The following is an 18,828-nucleotide window of genomic DNA, read 5'->3' as shown; positions in this document are numbered from 1 at the left end:
CATTCACAGGTGGTTAGCGAGCTGGTCTGAAACTGGGCTCGCCGTGGTTTATCAGGTTGTCACAGGGATTCCACAAACCGTTTCTGGGACTTTCTGTTCCTGCCCTTGTACAAGCAGAACCGAACATCAGTCTCTTAGCGAATCAGAATTCTTAACACTTGTTGAAAATAAAACAAAATATCGAAATCGGTTGGATGTGCAACTTGAAATGCAACATGATATGCTTGTAGCTTTGTCAAAGACAACGTCACAGTTTAATGTTCGGGTTTAAAGTAAGCAGCCTTCACACTGCTTTATTTTAAAAATAAAATTTTAATTTGAACTTGCCTGTGTTTTAAATGTATAGTTTTGTTATTTAATACGACAACACGGAACCACACATGACTATATCACAAATGAGTTTTATTTAATATTTTGGTAACTGGATTTCCGTATAATTTGCTTCTTTTGTAATCCTATTTTATATATTTCAATACATTATTCTGTGAAGGGGGTCTATAGGCTTCACCGAACTGACAAAGAGATCCGTGACTTCAAGAAGGTTGAGAAGCCCTGTTCTACGCACAAACTCCCTGGCACCTGAATATAGCTCTTTGGTTACAGAGTTATACAACTATCCAGATTACTAAATCACAAAACAGACTTGTTTGTACTGTACATGAAGTGGCAGCTATACCCCTTAAATACAGGAGATGGGCACTTAATGCCTTCCCTACCACAATTGGAAGGTCACCAATTAACATGGATATTCATCTGTTGTCTTCAGCTGCAGTTCCAATAGTTCCCAATCAAATGTCCCTCACCCAACAATGGGTTTTAATAGCCTTTAACAAAAGTTAAATTGTAGAGATTTTATTTCTTGAAGATTGGCTCTCATTTTCATTAATGTCTGTATCCATAGTAACATTATTTACATTGTTTTAGAGTCACAGTACCTTCACCTCAACTTGTTCATCTACCTCCTGAACTACCCACCCCAGTCCCTGCATCCTGTTTAATTCCCCAATTCCCCCAGCACCAATGGCCACAACCTTGGCCAAATAAAACAGTTCATTTTGAAACACAGGAGGTTCTGGAAATCTTCAGCCGCATGTAAAATTCTGGGGGAGCTCAGCGATTCAGATAGCATCTTTGGAAAGGGACAAACAGTCAACATAACAGTCTGACCTTCCGTCAAAACTGAAAACTCCTCTCTCAAATCTTTACTCTCTCCCCAGTACAAAATCAGAATCAGACTCATTATCACTGACTTATATGATGTGCTATTTTGTTTTTAATGACAGCTATAGAACACAAAAATATAACATTATTATAAGTTACAAAATAATTAAATAGCGGAAAAGAAAATAGAATAATAAGGTAAACTTTCAGAAAGTTGATGGTGGACTGAAAGCACATTAAACCACATTTTTTGCATATTAGTATTTATGACATTTGATTCCTTATCTGTGCTTTAACTTTTGAATTTTTTTTCATGATTATTGTTATTTTTTGCATATTTAACACTGACCAGCGCACCGCAGCAAATTAATCAGATATGTAAATATATTTGGTGAAGAAAGTTGATCCTTGATCCTTTGTGCCTCCGAACTAAATACTGGGATACAGAAAAAGAAGAGACCTTCCTTTGACTTACTGAGCTAATTATTGTTCAGCATCACTTATTAAAACTGCTGCACTTTGGCCTCAAACCACATCTTCCCTCTAAGTTGACATGGTTAATTGGTGTCTTGTTTGCAAACACAATCAGAGGGTTTTGTTTATTCACTGGAGCTAAACTCAGTTCTGGTTTTGCAGTTTTCAAAATTGAAGTTGAGTTTATTGTCATATGAACGTGTATATGTATGTGATCAGTATAGTAACATAACGGTCAGTGTAACACTTTACAGCACCGGCTGTAGATGGGAACTCCATTCCTGCTGTTGTCTGTAAAGAGTTTTACCTTCTCCCAGTGACCACGTGCTCCAGTGTCCTCCCACATTTCAAGCACATAAGGGTTAATGTCAATACCTTGTGGCCATGATATGTTAGCGCTGGAAGCTTGGTGAAATTTACACAGGTATTGGACTGGTTGGTCGATATTGCAAAGTGTGGTATTTCAATGTATGTTTTGATTTATCTGTGACTAATAAAACTAATGTTTCATAGAGCTAACCTTTGCATCCTCAGCCCCAAGGATCACCTAAAAAGAAAGAGGAATAAGGAGAAACAGGTCAAAACTTTCTCAAATCACTCCTGTCCCAGACATTTGAAGATAAACAGCGACAGTCAGATCAGTCTGCAGGAAATCCCAGAAGACTATCAGACAATAACAGAATAAGGCCATTGAGCCTTCACCATTAGATCATAGTTAATATATTTTCTTTCTCAACCCCACTCTCCTGCCTTCTCTCCTAACCTTCGACACCCTTACTAATCAAGAACATTTCAACCTCTGCTTCAAATACTGTGGGTTCCAATTCAATGGGACACATTGGGACTGGTACATTTTGGCCCAATTTAGCAACATCCCAGGTCGCTGAAGTTTCTTGAAAATAGTTTGGAAGGTCTAAAAAAGATGAACTGCCATTTAACTGAGTAACAAGTTATTAATATGAATGAAATACAGAACAAATTAGAACACTACCAATACCACTAAAATATGATAAAATTGTTCATTAGTTCCTCAAGGCTATCAACACTGGAATTCATCTAGTGTATGCTGCTGTGTTCTTTTGATTGACTGTCAAAGAACAAAATCAGTGCAGATACCAAGTGCAGATAATAGACTACCTTTATACAATGCCTTTGACAATTATATCCTCCAAATCTTCATTTTCATTGTACCATTCAAGATTATAGATGTAACTACAGATGGTTCAGAAAGAACATGGTGGGAGACAAGAGGTGGGGGCGCAGCACTGCTGATCAGAGAGAGTGTCACGGCTGCGGAAAAGGAGGAAAACATGGTGTGATTGTCTACGGAGTCTCTGTGGGTGGAAGTTAGGAACAGGAAGGGGTCAATAACTCTACTGGGTGTTTTTTATAGACCACTCAATAGTAACAAGGATATCCGGTTTGGCATTGCCTGTCCTAAGATTTTACTACTGGGCAATTAATATCCGATACTTAATATTTTGGACTCAAGATTGGAATATAACTCCAAGCCCACAATTGGTAAACCTTGAAGGCCATTCTGTACAAGGGTTTTCTTTAGCCTCCATTTTAGGAACTTCATTGCCTTTTGCACTATCTAAATTGAATAAACAAATTTTCAACCCTATAGTTAAACTTACATTGCGAATATGGTTTCAATTTCGTAAATTTTTTGGCCTGAATGAATTTATGTTATCAAGCCCTATTATATCTCATTTCTTTTTCCAACCCTCGGTAATGGACCAAGCCTTTTTGATATGGAAAACAAAAGGTATAATATGTTTTCGTGATCTATTTCTGGATAACTGTTTTATGTCTTTTGAGCAGTTATCTGAGAAATTTGATCTGCCTGGATCCCATTTTTTTAGATACTTACAAATAAGAAATTTTTTAAATACTACATTGCCTACCTTTCCGACTTCAAATCCTTCTGGCATTTTTGATAAAATTTTAGGTTTTAATCCTTTGCAGAAGGGATTAATAGCAATAATTTATGATATAATTATGAAATTACTGCCAGATATATCTGATAAAATTAAAAATGATTGGGAAAGGGAACTTCAACTTTCCCTAGCTATAGAGAAATGGGATAAAATTTTTCAATTAGTTAGTACTTCTTCTATATGTGCTAAACATACTTTAGTACAATTTAAAGTAGTACACAGAGCTCATATGTCCAAAGATCAACTAGCTCGTTTTTATTCCCATATAAACCCTACTTGTGATAGATGTCACTCTGAAGTGGCTTCTTTAACTCATATGTTTTGGTCCTGTCCTCGTTTGGAAAAATATTGGAAAGACATTTTTGATATTATTTCAACAGTTCTATGCTTTGATTTAAAACCCCATCCTATTACGGCAATCTTTGGATTGCCAATGGTAGAACATCGATCTTTGTCTTCTTCAGCCTGTCGAATGATAGCTTTTCTTACTTTAATGGCGAGGAGATCTATTTTGTTGAACTAGAAGGAGACTAATCCTCCAACTACATTTCAATGGTTTTCTCAAACCATATTAAGTTTAAATTTAGAAAAAATTAGAAGTGATATTTTTGACCCTTCGGTTAAATTTGAAGATACTTGGAAACCTTTTATGCAACATTTTCATATGATGTAATCTGACCTTTCCGAATCTTTTTTCTAAAATTATATGATGAGAGGAGCAGAGCTAACGACGTTATTGATCATGTCTGATACAAGCTGTTGGTCTAGCCCTGTTTTGCCTTTTTTTGGGTTTTTTTTTTCCTCTTTTTCTTTTGGGGTTTTTTTGTTGTTTATATATTTTTTCTTTTTATTTCTTTTTTAATGTTTAATCTCATTATGAGTTTGGAAGTCTTTTATTTCTATGTTACTTAAAATTTATTTTATATATGCTGATGAACATTTTTCCAATCTCTTTGTACCAACTTTGTTACTGAGTTTATAATTTTGAAAAACTAATAAAAAGATTTAAAAAGAAAGCAAGTAACAGGGATGTCGAGGAGCAGATAGGGAGCCAGATTTTGGAAAGATGTAATAACAGGGTTGTCATGGTGGGAGATTTTAATTTCCAAAATATCGATTGGCATCTCCCTAGAGCAAGGGGTTTAGATAGGGTAGAGTTTGTTAGGTATGTTCAAGAAGGTTTTTTGACACAATATGTAGATAAGCCTACAAGAGGAGAGGCTGTAGTTGATCTAGTATTGGGAAATGAACCTGGTCAGGTGTCAGATCTCTCAGTGGGAGAGCATTTTGGAGATACTGATCACAATTCTATCTCCTTTACAATAGCATTGGAGAGGGATAGGAGCAGACAAGTTAGGGAAGTGTTTAATTGGAGTAAGGGGAAATGTGAGGCTATCAGGCAAGAGCTTGGAAGCATACATTGCGAACAGATGTTCTCGAGGAAATGTACAGCAGGATTGTGGCAAATGTTTGGGGGATATTTGCATGGAGTTCTGCATAGGGACATTTCAATAAGACAGGGAAAGGATGGTAGGCTATAGAAACAGTGGTGTACAAAGGCTGTTGTAAATCTAGTCAAGAAAAAAAGAAAAGCTTATGAAAGGTTCAAAAAACTAGGTAATGATAGAGATATTGAAGATTATAAGGCTAGCAGGAAGGAGCTTAAGAAAGAAATTAGGAGAGCTAGAAAGGGCCATGAGAAGGCCTTGGCGGACAGGATTAAGGAAAACCCCAAGGCTTTCTACAAGTATGTGAAGAGCAAGAGGATATGACTTGAGAGAACAGGACCAATCAAGTGTGACACTAGAAAAGTATGTATGAAATGGGAGGAAATCGTGGAAAATAATTGTAGGGATGACTTGAAGTGGACTGAAAAGATTGAGAATGTAGATATTAAGAAAGAGGATGTGCTGGAGCTTTTGGAAAGCATCAAGTTGGATAAGTCACCGGGACCGGATGGGATGTACCCCAGGCTACTGTGGGAAGTGAGGGAGGAGATTGTTGAGCTTCTGGCAATGATCTTTGCATCATTGAGGATGGGAAAGGTTCCAGAGGATTGGAGAGTAGCAGATGTTGTTCCCTTATTCAAGAAAGGGAGTAGGGATAGCCCAGGAAATTATAGGTCAGTGATTCTTACTTCAGTGGTTGGTAAGTTGATGGAGAACATCCAGGGCAGGTGAACGAAGCATCTCTTCCTACACAGTGCAGACAAACTACTTCCACATCGTGAATGTACTGTGCCGAGACAGGGTAGATGAATTGAAAAACGCTTTCCCACACATGGCATAGGTGACGGCCATTTCCCCAGTGTACCTGCTGATGAATTTCCAGATGGGATGGGTAAAAAAAAATGCCTTGCCTCATTACCCACATCCATTGTTTATCCTGAATCAGATTTATTATCACCGGCATGTGTCGTGAATGCAATACACAATATAGAAGACAAAAAATAAATACAGTATACATCTGCCATAGTTGGATGCATCAGCAGGGGAGATGAGGCTGAGTACAAGGCTACAACTGTTGCCTCTGATCTGGGCTGACATTTACATGCCGGGCGGCACCTAATTAATTAGCTTGCTTATTTCGGCCATTTTCTTAAAGATGTGCTGGGTGCGTCCCGGCTACCGCTGCATTCTTCGTGGCCCCGTATCGGTCCACGGCCCGGAGGTTGGGGACCACTGGTCAAGAGGTTCAGTTGGTGGTCAGACCAAACATCAGGATTGGAAAGAAGTATGATCTAAGTGACTTTCACCACGGGATGATTGTTGATGTCAGATGGGGTGGTTTGAGTATCTCAGCAACCGCTGGTTTCCTGGGATTTTACAGAGAATGGTGCAAAAAAAACCTAAAAACATGCAGGGAGCAGCAGTTCTGTGGGAGAGAATGTCTTTATAATGAGGAAGGTCAGAGGGGAATGGTCAGACTGGTTCAAGCTGACAGAAAGGCAATAGTAACTCAAGTAATCTCAATTACAACAGTGGTATCTCTGAACACACACCATGTCCAACCATGAAGTGGATGGACTACAACAACTGAATACCACACCAGGTGGCATTTTAGTACTTAATAAAGTGGCCACTGAGTACATGTTAGTGATTATAAATCGGAATTTGAATTTTTTTTAATTAAAAAAAATTCTTTTTTGCTCAGCATAACAAAACTTTCAATTTCCAGGTACATTTACATTTCTTCCCCTCAGATCTCAGCTATCAGAACACTTCCATCAAAGTATAGACGTCACCACCACATCCTATACAAAAGCCATTATTAGTACAGCAGACAGGTTTACATCTACATATTGTAGAAAAGGTTGCCATATTTTATGAAAGCTGTTTGTTTTTGAGTGTACCATACACGCTTCAGTATTCACTATTGTCACGTACCCTGTGACGGGAATAAAGAACTGGCAGAAATGGAAAACACTTTGGAGTCCAGTATTGCTATAAACTAATAATATTTATTAGTAACTATGCAATACAAATATCAATGCAGATATATCAAACAGGTTAGCAATGATTATATATAAGTGTGTGTGGAATATATATGAAAAGCAAGCTTCTTCAAATCTAGGGGTAAATTCAAAGATTCAAAGATTCAAAAAACTTTATTGTCATTCTAACTGTACATCAGCTCTGCAGGGCAGAATGAGACAGTGTTTCTCAGGAGCAGTGCAATCATAGCATAACAAACACAACACTAAATAATAAACATAATAATAAATAGTAAAACACAACAGCCACATGTCAGTTAAAATCAAGTTATAAGTGTCCAGTGCAAGTTAAAATTGTCCAAAGCAGAGTCAGGTGGAGCAGCTATTTAGCAGCCTGACTGCCTGTGGGAGGAAGATGTTTAGTAGCCATGTGGTTTTAGTTTTGATGCTCCTGTAACGTTTGCCTGATGGCAGAAGAACGAACAATTCATGGAGAGGGTATGAGGGGTCTTTACTGATGTACCGTGTCTTCTGGAGGCATCAACTCTGAAAGAGGTCTTGGACAGAAGGTAGGGAGACCCCAATAACCTTCTCTGCTCCTCTAACCACCCTCTGCAAGGCTTTTTTGTTGATAGCACTGCAGCTGGAGTACCAGGTTGTGATGCAGAAGGTCAGCGCACTCTCAACCACGCCTCTGTAGAATGTAGTTAAGATGTTAATGGGGAGTGATGCTTGTTTAAGCTTCCTCAGAAAGTGCAATCTCTGCTGGGCCCATTTCACAATCCCAGTGGTGTTCTTGGCCCAGGTGAGATTGTCCGAGATCTGCACCCCAAGGAACTTGATGTTTTCCACTCTCTCCACTGTGGAGCCGCTGATGCTGAGGGGTGTGTGCTCAGGCTGACACCCTCTGAAATCAACGATCATCTCCTTGGTTTTGGTGACATTAAGCATCAAGTTGTTATCCCTGCACCAGCTCTCTAGGTGTTTGACCTCCTCCCTGTACATTGTTTCATCATTTTTGCTGATGAGCCCCACCACTGTGGTATCACCTGCAAATTTAATGATCAGGTTCTCCTTGAACCTGGCGGCATAGTCATGTGTTAGCAGTGTAAACAGCAATGGGCTAAGCACTCAGCCTTGTGGGGATCCAGTGCTCAGTGTGATGGAGTCAGAGATGTTCCTGCCAACACTGACTGACTGTGGTCTCTCTGTCAAGAAATCCAGAATGCAGCGACAAATGGCAGTGCTAATAGATACAGTCTTATGATGATGAGTTCAGTTCATGGTGTTGAATTGAGTAGTGATGGAGAGAGAGAGAGGGAGGGAGAGATTTGAGTCTTCAGGTGAGCTGATGCTGTCGATCTTGTCGTTGTCCTCCGAAATCCTTTAAAAGGCACCGACTGTGACTTCAACAAAGGGGACCATTTTTCTGTGGTGGAGCTATCAACCCAGACAAGGGTTGGACACATGGACAACTCCCCACCGGTCACTCCTTTTCCTCACTGCAAGAGCCACTGATTGATCTGCCCGATTGATCCTCCAAAAACCCACTTTTTCTGTGGGCACAACAAAGCTCATTCAGTGTCCAAAAACATGTGCCTGAGGTCTATCATCTGACCTCCTATTTACCTCACCATACAGTGTACCAACTGCCTCTGAAATAACTCCTTTCCTTGTCTGTGTACGAATGTACTAGCAGACAAATGTCTTTGGAGAAAGTATAAACCTGCTCCAGAGAAACTATAACATTTGATTGTCCATCAAATAACGCCGCCCTTTGTCACCATAGCAACTTACGAGCTGCTCGGTGCTCTCTCTCTCCAACTCAGCAAAAAAGTTAGTCTCAGTTCCTCCTTGTGCCTTAAAGTGACAGTCCAAAAGTTAGTCTTTGTCTCTCTCTCTCTTTTTTTTCTCTTTTCAAAACAAGATGTTGGTGTCAAATACCTCTCTCTCTCTTTTCAAAAGCACAGTTCATAGGGGTAATTCAGGACCCCGTCACACCCCCTTCCTTCAGAGAAAAAAAAAATGACGAAGGTGAAAATTTTTTTAGAGAAAATGTAAAATACAGAAATTGAAACAATACATGTATGATCATCAGATGACAGAGCAAAACGTGTACAATTTCCAACTTAACATCTGGATAAACAATCAGCTATAATATTGTCAGTACCTTTCACATGTTTGATTTTTAAGACATATTCTTGCAATATCAGACTCCAATTTAACAACCTTCTATTCTTATCCTTCATCTTAGTAAGAAAAACCAACGGATTATGATCCGTGTAAACCACAAGTGGTCTCTGGGCAACAGAGATATCTTGAGGTCTCTGAACATAGACCTCAAAATGTTGTAAAGCCAGACCAAGTGCTAACAATTCCTTTTCAACAGTTGAATAATTTTTCTGGTGCACATTAAATTTACTTGATAAATAAGCTATTGGGTGTTCAATGTCATCCACACCCTTCTGTAACAGTACTGCTCCAGCAGCTTCGTCACTAGTGTCTGTGGCTATAGAAAATGGCTTTGAAAAATCAGGTGCTTTGGGCACAGGATGATAACACAGGATGGTTTTCAGACGTTCAAGTGCCTCCTGGCAAAGGTCATTCCATACAAATCTTTCACTCTTCCCTAGGAGTTTTGAAGGGGGAGAGCAATGTCAGCAAAGTTCTTACAAAACTTATGATAATACCCAACCATTCCTAAAAACCTTCTTAAAGCTTTCTTGCCGGTTGGAACAGGAAGCTCAGCAATAACTTGAACCTTGGCCCTGTACAGGAGCCAGTTGGCCCCGGCCTACTGCATAGCCCAGATATGTACCTGTGGCACGGCCAAGCTCACTTTTAGCGAGGTTCACAGCCTGCAATATGCTCTTCCCACGTGTCATTCCAGACTACTAAATCATCAATATAAGCCCATGTGTTTTCTAAACCTCTAACCACAGAATTGATCATTCTTTGAAATGTCCCTGGAGCATTTTTCATCCCAAAGGGTAAAACATTATACTCTTACAGTCTAGATGGTGTCCCAAATGCTGATATCTCTTCAGCCCTCTCTGGTAAAGGAACACCCCAGTATCCTTTTAACAGGTCAATCTTTGTAAGGTATTTAGCCTTCCCCACTCTATCAATACAGTCATTCCCTCTCTTTCCTTGCTCTTTCTTGTTTCCAATCTCTTGTTCAACCATTTTACTTTCCTCAAAGTTCATTCTGTAAAGATGCTGTTTCATGGGCTGGGCTGAATTTATAATGACGTGATGCACTGCACCTGTGCACCCTTTCAGAATGTCACAAAATACATCTCCATGCTTGCCAATTAGTTCTTTCACTTGTTTTTGTGGTGTAGGGACCAACTGATGGACCTTATCAGTAATATTTTTCAAAACAATGGAATTCTGACATCTTGTTGATACTAGATTCAGTGGGTAAACATGTTTTTTCATCCCATTATCAGATTGTACGACTCCATTTGGTGTCATAACAATTCTCCCAGGTGTAATCCTATCAAACAAGTGTTTTATTTTAATTCGACTACTCTGCAAAATTTCCTTTGCAAGGTCGCAAATCTTATTAAATCCTTTCCAGAATTTTAAATTATAATTAAACACACTGACACATGTTTCCAAATCAGACCATAGTTCTCTGAGTAGGGTCAAAGGTCCTTTTGGCCTGTAACTAAACACAGGTTCCAATAGACTACCCTCCAATGGTTTTTGAATCGCATCCCCAACAGTAATTAAGAGTAGGGGAACCCCCTCATCCCAGTTATTCCCATTTTTCACACAATATATTTTAATCATGGTCTTAAGAGTGGAGTTGAACCATTCCAAGGCTCCCTTGGACTCTGTGTGATATGCAGATGACACAATGTGCTTAGCTTCCAATTCTCTAACTATCCCCTGGAATGTTCTCAAAGTTAAGTTACTACCCTGGTCATATTGAATTTCTTTGGGTAGACCTACCAGTGTGAAAAACTTACTGAATGCTCTTACCACAGTCTTGGCCTTGATGTTTTCAAAAGACACGGCTTCAGGGAATCTAGACACAGCACACACAATTGTTAACACATACTGATAACCAGCTGCAGTCTTTGGCAATGGGCCTACACAATCCACTATGACCCTAGAAAAAGGTTCACCAAAAACAGGTTTAAGTAGTGCTACCTGAATAACCTGATTAGATTTCCCCTCAACTTGACAGGTATGGCAAGTCCTGTAAAAATTCACAACATCTTTTCTTAAACTAGGCCAGTTAAATTCCTTCATAATCCTGTTCACTGTCTTTCTCGCTCCATGAGGTCCACCTAAAGGCATACTGGGAGCCATGTTTAAAATTTCAGCCCTGTAAACTTTCGGAACCACCAGGAGATGTTCAATAATCCAGTCCTCACTTGCGCTCACAGTGACTGGTCTCCACTTCCTCACCAACACCCCATCTTTAAGATAATATCCCTCTGATTCTCTCTGAACCTCCTCTCCTGTGAGAGCTATCACCTTTAAAGCCATCATTTCAGAATCTCGCTTCTGTTCCTCTATAAATTCCTTCCTAAACAAGGACAAACCTTCCCCAGACACCTTACTCTCATCAGCTTTACTATCCTCTAAGTCCTGCTGAAATCTGGAAGGTAGAAAAGTCTGTGACACATCATCATAATTTAAACCTCTGGCTTTGCCTTCATGGGCCTCAGCAGGCTTCTTAAACATGCTTTGGGTATCTGCGCATGTGGGATAAACATCAGTCTTTCTGTGTGAATTCTCAGCAGCAGCTTTGTTCATTAATTGAACAGCTGTATCAACCTTATCTTGGAGAGGTGCCAACATTCCTCCGTTGTTTACTAAACTTAGCACCATCACCAGACTTATAAGAACCATGTATACATTGTGGAAGAGACCGAACAATCTATTTATCAGATTACAACCTTCACTTTGACTTGTCTCCATAACAACTTCCACCTCAAAACCATAACAATCCTCCTTCTTCTCCACAACATCATAACCTTGCAGGTGTGTACCTCCAAATGTCCAAACAAAATTCAACAGAGTAGCACATCCTTCCTCAGCAGGCCCTTGTCCTGCAAACGGGGTCAAAGGTCATGCAACCAATCCAACCTTTTCAAGTACTTTATCCGAAAGTCCAGGAACAGCACTTTTCCCCTTATTTTCAGTAAAACTTACCTCATCACTAACTTTTAACTCACTGTCTAATACAAGTGACTGAGAATCCTCACATTCCACTGGTACCAAGGTTAACCCCTTATTCACTGAACCAAGATCATCTGACACAAAAATACTGCACTCTTCTCCAACCAAGTCAGACATCTCAGACTTTAACTGAGCTTCAACACAAGGTTCAGAACCCTATGAATTCACAGATACCTCAACAACCTGAACACAGGAAATCGGGACAGCTGCCTCTTCTGGGCTGTCATCACTTGTCCCAGTTTCAAATTTAAGGTCACCCCGAACTTCTTAGCTATTCTCTGGCAAACTCTCATCTGGAGTAAGCTCAAGCTCGTGGGTTAAAACAACTCGGGAAAAGATCCTGAGAGGCAGGATTTATGAACATTTGGAGAGGCATATCATTAGGAAAAGTCAGCAAGGCTTTGTCAAAGGCAGGTTGCGCCTTATGACCCTGATTGAATCTTTTGAGGATGTGACTAAACACAAGGATAGAGGTAGAACAGTAGATGTCGTGTATATGGATTTCAGCAAAGCATTTGACAAGGTACCCCATGCAAGGCTTATTGAGAAAGTAAGGAGGCTGGGATCCAAGGGGACATTGTTTTGTGGATCCAGAACTGGCTTGCCCACAGAAGGCAAAGACTGGTTGTAGACGGGTCATATTCTGCATGGAGGTTGGTGACCAGTGGTGTGCCCCAGGGATCTGTTTAGTAATCTTCGTGATTTTTATAAATGATCTGGATGAGGAAGTGGAGGGATGGGTTAGTAAATTTTCTGATGACATAAAGGTTGGGGGTTTTGTGGATAATGTGCAGGGCTGTCAGACGTTACAGTGAGATATCGATAGGATGCAAAACTGGGCTGAGAAGTGGCAGATGGAGTTCAACCCAGATAAGTGTGAGGTGGTTCATTTTAGTAGGTCAAATAAGATGGCAGAGTATAATATTAATGGTAAGACTCTTAGCAGTGTGGAGGGTCAGAGGGATTTTGGGGTCCAAGTCCATAGGACACTCAAAGCTGCTACGCAGGTTGTCTTTGTGGTTAAGAAGGCATACAGTGCATTGGCCTTCATCAATCATGGGATTGAGTTTAAGAGCAGAGAGGTAATGTTGCTGCTATATAGGACTCTGGTTAGAACCCACTTGGAGTACTGCGCTCAGTTCTGGTCGCCTCACTATAGGAAAGATGTGGAAACCACAGAAAGGATGCAGAGGACATTTACAAGGATGTTGCCTGGATTGGGGAGCATTCCTTATGAGAATAGATTAAGTGAAATCGGCCTGTTTTCCTTGGAACGATGGAGGATGAGAGATGACCTGATAGAGGTGTATAAGATGATGAGAGCCACTGATCGTGTGGATAGTCAGAAGCTTTTCCCAGGGCTGAAATGGCTAGCATGAGAGGGCACAGTTTTAAGGTACTTGGGTGTAGGTACAGAGATGTCAGGGGTAATTTTTTTACGCAAGGGAGTGGTGAGTGTGTGGAATGGGCTGCTGGAAATGGTGGTGAGGCAGATATAAGTCTTTTAAGAGACTCTTGGATAGGTACATGGAGTTTAGAAATACAGACGGCTCTGGGTAATCCTAGGTAATCTCTATAGTAAGGACATGTTCAGCACAGCTTTGTGGGCTGAAGGGCCTGTATTGTGCTGTAGGCTTTCTATGTTTCTATTGTTGCCCATACATTCAAATTTTTTGCAATGGCTAACATGAAGTAGTGAAATCGATTCATTTTCACTTCCAGCCATATCTGGCATCTCCAGGTCTTAAAATTTGAAACCATGGTGAGCAGAACAATTTTCAATTGGCTTACTGCTTCGTTCTCACCAACTATCAGTGACAAAATAAGTTTTCTGAACACAAACATACATAATTAAAGCTATTTCAATAGTGTTCTATCTAACCACAGTGCTATTCAGCAATAGTATCCTGCCCCAACTGAGCTGCATAGTGTCCCAAATAAACTGAGAGATTTCCAGCTATTTTCTCCATTTGTTTGTGTTCTTTTAGTGCTGTCCCGATTAAGTGGTTGTCCCGATTAAACGATGGCTTAGTAAAGTAGAATCCACTTTATGCCCAATAATTTGGCCTAATTTATACAAAGCATCTTCAGCCACAGAGTAGGTTTAGTGTGGAACCCGTCTGAATGATGTAGAGACACTGAGCGTTTGAAAGTGTCTGTGCCTGTGTCTGTATCTGTGTGTTAAAGAGAATGGATCCAGAATACTGAACTGCAGCCTGGTCACCACAGCAGAACAAACCCCAGTCGTGCCCAGTGACCAGGGTCCAGTCCTGGATGTGATGAGCAACAACAGTAACTGCAAAACCACCACCACTGGCAGTCCCAAAGAGAACCAAGTATTCTAAATGGAACTAAAGGCAACTAAAGGACTTCCGTTATTTAAGCTCCAACTTGTGTGCACGAAGAGGTTGAACACTGATAACTCTGGCGCCTTTTTCTTTCCCTTTTATATTGTACTCTATTAATTACATAGTTCCAGTAAGATTTATAAAGTGTAATCTGTGTGATACATTGTGTGCTGTCTGATATTTGATGTGTGAGTTTGTACCAGGTGGCATCACATATCAATGCCACAACCGTGAGACATGATTGGGTGGGTGGACAGGGTTTCCCCTAGATAAACACAAGCTGATAGACCTGAGCGTTACAATATCAAAGAGGATGCCAAAAGCATTCTCAGATACAGAAAGAGTAAAAGAGAGGCAAAAGTGGATATCGGACCGCTGGACAGATAGTGATTGGGATGATATATGTCAATGATCTGTGTGGTGCAATTGATTGCTTTGTGGCCAGGTTTGCAGACAATTCAAAGAATCAGAATCAGGTTTATTACATCAGCATGTGTCGTGAAATTTGTAACCTTAGCAGCAGCAGTGTAATGCAATACCTATTAATCTAGAAAATCATAAAAACAATTAAAAATAAATAAGTAATTGTATTACAGTCCAGATGTATATATATATATATAGAATAGAAATAATACATATTAAAAAAGTGAGTGTTGTTTTTGTGTTCAATGTCCATTTAGGACTCAGATGGCAGATGGGACGAAACCGTTGCTGTCTCTGTACACTTTTATTCCCTCTGAGAAAGACATTGGGACTCTCAGTTTTTATTCTGGGTAACAGATCTGCTGATTCCCCTCCACCAACCTCCTCCTCCTGGTGATTACCCACAAGAACCTCTCTTTCTCAGGACCGAAGGTGTAGCCATGGACACTGTCATTGGCCCCAGGTATACCTGCCTTTTCACTTGCTATGTGGAGCAATTCCTGTTCCACGCCTGGACGACCGCTGCTCCACAACTTTCTCCGCTACATTGACCACTGCACTGGTGCTGCCCTCTGCTCCAGCGTGGCACTCGTCAGTTCCTCAGATTCACCACCAACTTCCACCAGCCCTCAGATTCACCTGGTCCACCTCTGCACCTCTCTGCTCTCTCCTTGTCTGTTTATCTTCATTTGGGGGACAGGTCTTCTCCAAACTTCTACAAAGCCACTGACTCCAGAATTACCTCGATGACACCTCTTCGCACCCGGCTGAGTGAGGGATGCAATTTCTTTTCTCAGTTCCTCTACAGTGTTTAGAAGAATGTTAGGGGGCATTGGGGGAGGGTATGATGTTATTAAAACCTATTTAATATGGAAAGGCCTTGATAGAATGTACATGAAGAGTATGTTTCCAACAGTGAGACTGTGTAGGAACAGATGGATCAGCCTCAGAACAGAAGGACATCTGTTTAGAACAAGTAACAATAACGGAACAACCGAGAACGTGGCACCCCCTCTGGGAAGGGGATGTGAGAGAGCTGACTGGTTCAGGAGTCTGACAGCAGTGGGGAAGATGCTGTTCCTGAGCCTGGTGGTCCGGGATTTCAAACTCCTGTAACTTGTCCAGGGAGATAGCAGAGAGGGAATGGCCAGAGTGGCAGGCATCCTTGATGAGACTGGAACAGGAACAGGCTCTTTGGTGCACAATGTTGTGTTGGAGTAATTAATGTAGTAATTAAATGCCTAACTCAACTTAATTGTCCCTATCCCTCTATTCTCTGCATACTCATGAGCCTTTATAAGAGCCTCATACATGCCTCTGTCATATTTGTTCCCACCATCACCCTGGCAGTGAATTCCAGACACCCACCACAGTCTGTATAAATAATCGTCTCCACACCTCCGCTTTGAACTTACCTCCTTACTTTTTGATATATGTCCTCTACTCTCAGACATGGAGAGATCTACTGGTTGTCTACTCTATCTATGTCTCATATAATCTTATAAAACTCCATTGGGTCCCCCTGCAGCCTCCACAATGTAAGATGGTGTCCTCTATAGCCCTGTCTTCCCCGTATGTGGTAATGACTGACTGGGAGGCTGGTGCTGATGTGAGCCATTACTGATTTCTCAAAGCTCTTCATTGTGGTCAAAGATAGGAGGCACTGGTCAGTAGTCACTAAGACAGGTCGCTTAATTTACCTGGGGAAAGTGAACCAGTTGAAAGTGGTTAGGGTGTTGAATTAGTGATCTGAAGGTCGTGGGTTCAAGCCTCGGTCGAGGCAACGTGTGTGTCCCTGAGCAAGGCACTTAACCACACAATACTCCGGTCCACCCAGCTGAGAATGGGTACTGGCAAAAAAATGCTGGGGGTTAACCTCGCGATAGATTGGCGTCCTATCCGGGGGGGGGAGAGTCTTGAACTCTCAGTCCCTTCACGCCACGGAGACCAGCATAAGCACCGGCCTGATGGGCCACGAGGCTCATGACAGACTTTAATCTCTTTACGTGTGGCAATTTGGACACCTCAGACACTACAGCAGAGTACAGGCCCTTTCACCTGTGATGTTGTGGCAACTATATAAACTACCCCAGGATCAATCTAACCCTTCCGTCCTACATAGCCCTCCATTTTTCCATCATTCTAAGAATTTCTTAAATGCCCTTAATGTATCTGCCCCTACTGCCATTACAATGACACCCCCCACACATTCCTCCAACCACGTTAAAATGATGCCCTCCCCCCCACTCCCCCATATTAGCCATTTCCATCCTGGGAAAAGTTCTCTGGCTGTCCACTTGTGGTGGAACTGTGCAGGTGGACGGTGTATTCTGTGTATCCACACTCAGACCGCAATCCCACTGAACATGCGAGGCAGGTGGTGTGTCGATCTACATTGACAATGACAAAGACGTTAATGCAAAGGTTGTGCTCCTTCAAGATCCCTTCATCATTCGGAAACTGGACAGAAAGTTGCTGGACTCTGTGCCATCAGATTTCCGAGCTGAACAGAAGGGGCAAGTCTTAGACTGAGTATTGCCCAGGTGTGAAAAGACCACGGCCATTGTGTTATTCCATTGGGGAAAAACCAAAAGACATAGGGACAGAATTGGGCCATTCAGCCCATCAAGTCTGCTCTGCCATTTGATCATGACTGATTCTTTCCTCTCCCAACCCCATTTTCCTGCCTTCACCACAATATGTTTGACACCTTTACTAAACAAGAACCTGTCAACTTCGATGTTGCCTATTTAATATTTCAGTAATATCTGAGGGATATTGTTAATATATTCAACCAACACACACAAAAAATGCTGGTGAACACAGCAGGCCAGGCAGCATCTCTAGGAAGAGGTACAGTTGACATTTCAGGCCGAGACCCTTCGTCAGGACTAACTGGAAGAAGAGCTAGTAAGAGATTTGAAAGTGGGAGTGGGAGGGGGAGACCAGAAATGATAGGAGAAGACAGGAGTGGAGGGATGGAGCCAAGAGTTGGACAGCTGATTGGCAAAAGGAATATCAGGTTGGACAAGGGAGAGCATCATGGGACGGGAAGCCTGGGGAGAAAGAGAAGTGGGGAGGGGAGCCCGGAGGGTGGAGAGCAGGCAAGGAGTTATAGTGAGAGGAACAGAGGAAGAAAAAAGAGAGAAAAAGAAGGGGGAAAATAAAAACATATATAAAATAAATAAATAAGGGATGGGGTGTTAAGGGGCGGAGGGGCATTAACGGAAGTTAGAGAAGTCAATGTTCATGCCATCCGGTTGGAGGCTACCCAGACGGAATATAAGGTGTTGTTCCTCCAACCTGAGAGTGGCTTCATCTTGACAGTAGAGGAGGCCGTGGATAGACATATCAGAATGGGAATGGGACGTGGAATTAAAATGTGTGGACACGGGGAGCTCTTGCTTCCCCTTCCCTCCTGTCTTCTCCTATCATGTCAGATCTCCCCCTCCCCCTTTCAAATCTGTTACTATCTCTTCTTTCAGTTAGTCCTGACGAAGGGTCCCGGCCTGAAACATCGACTGTACCTCTTCCTAGAGATGCTGCCTGACCTGCTGCGTTCACCAGCAATTTTTGTGTGTGTTGCTTGAATTTCCAGCATCTGCATATTTCCTTGTGTCTGCTTTGTTAATATATTGTTTGTTTAAGCATTCTTTGATTAAATAATTCATTAGAGGTTATATGTAAAAGTATACGAATGGCATAACACATACTCCACCATTTCATAAGTGCACATCTCATTGAAGTAACAATGAAGAGTACACATTTATCCTGGACTCCCCTGTTTTTCATTCAATTAGTTTATGGAGTTACAAAACATAACAGTGGTGATGAGCAAGTTTTAAAA

This window comes from Mobula hypostoma, chromosome 10 (assembly GCF_963921235.1).
Source record: "Mobula hypostoma chromosome 10, sMobHyp1.1, whole genome shotgun sequence".
NCBI classification, from domain to species: Eukaryota; Metazoa; Chordata; class Chondrichthyes; order Myliobatiformes; family Myliobatidae; genus Mobula; species Mobula hypostoma.
Note: the sequence above shows the minus strand (reverse complement) of the source record.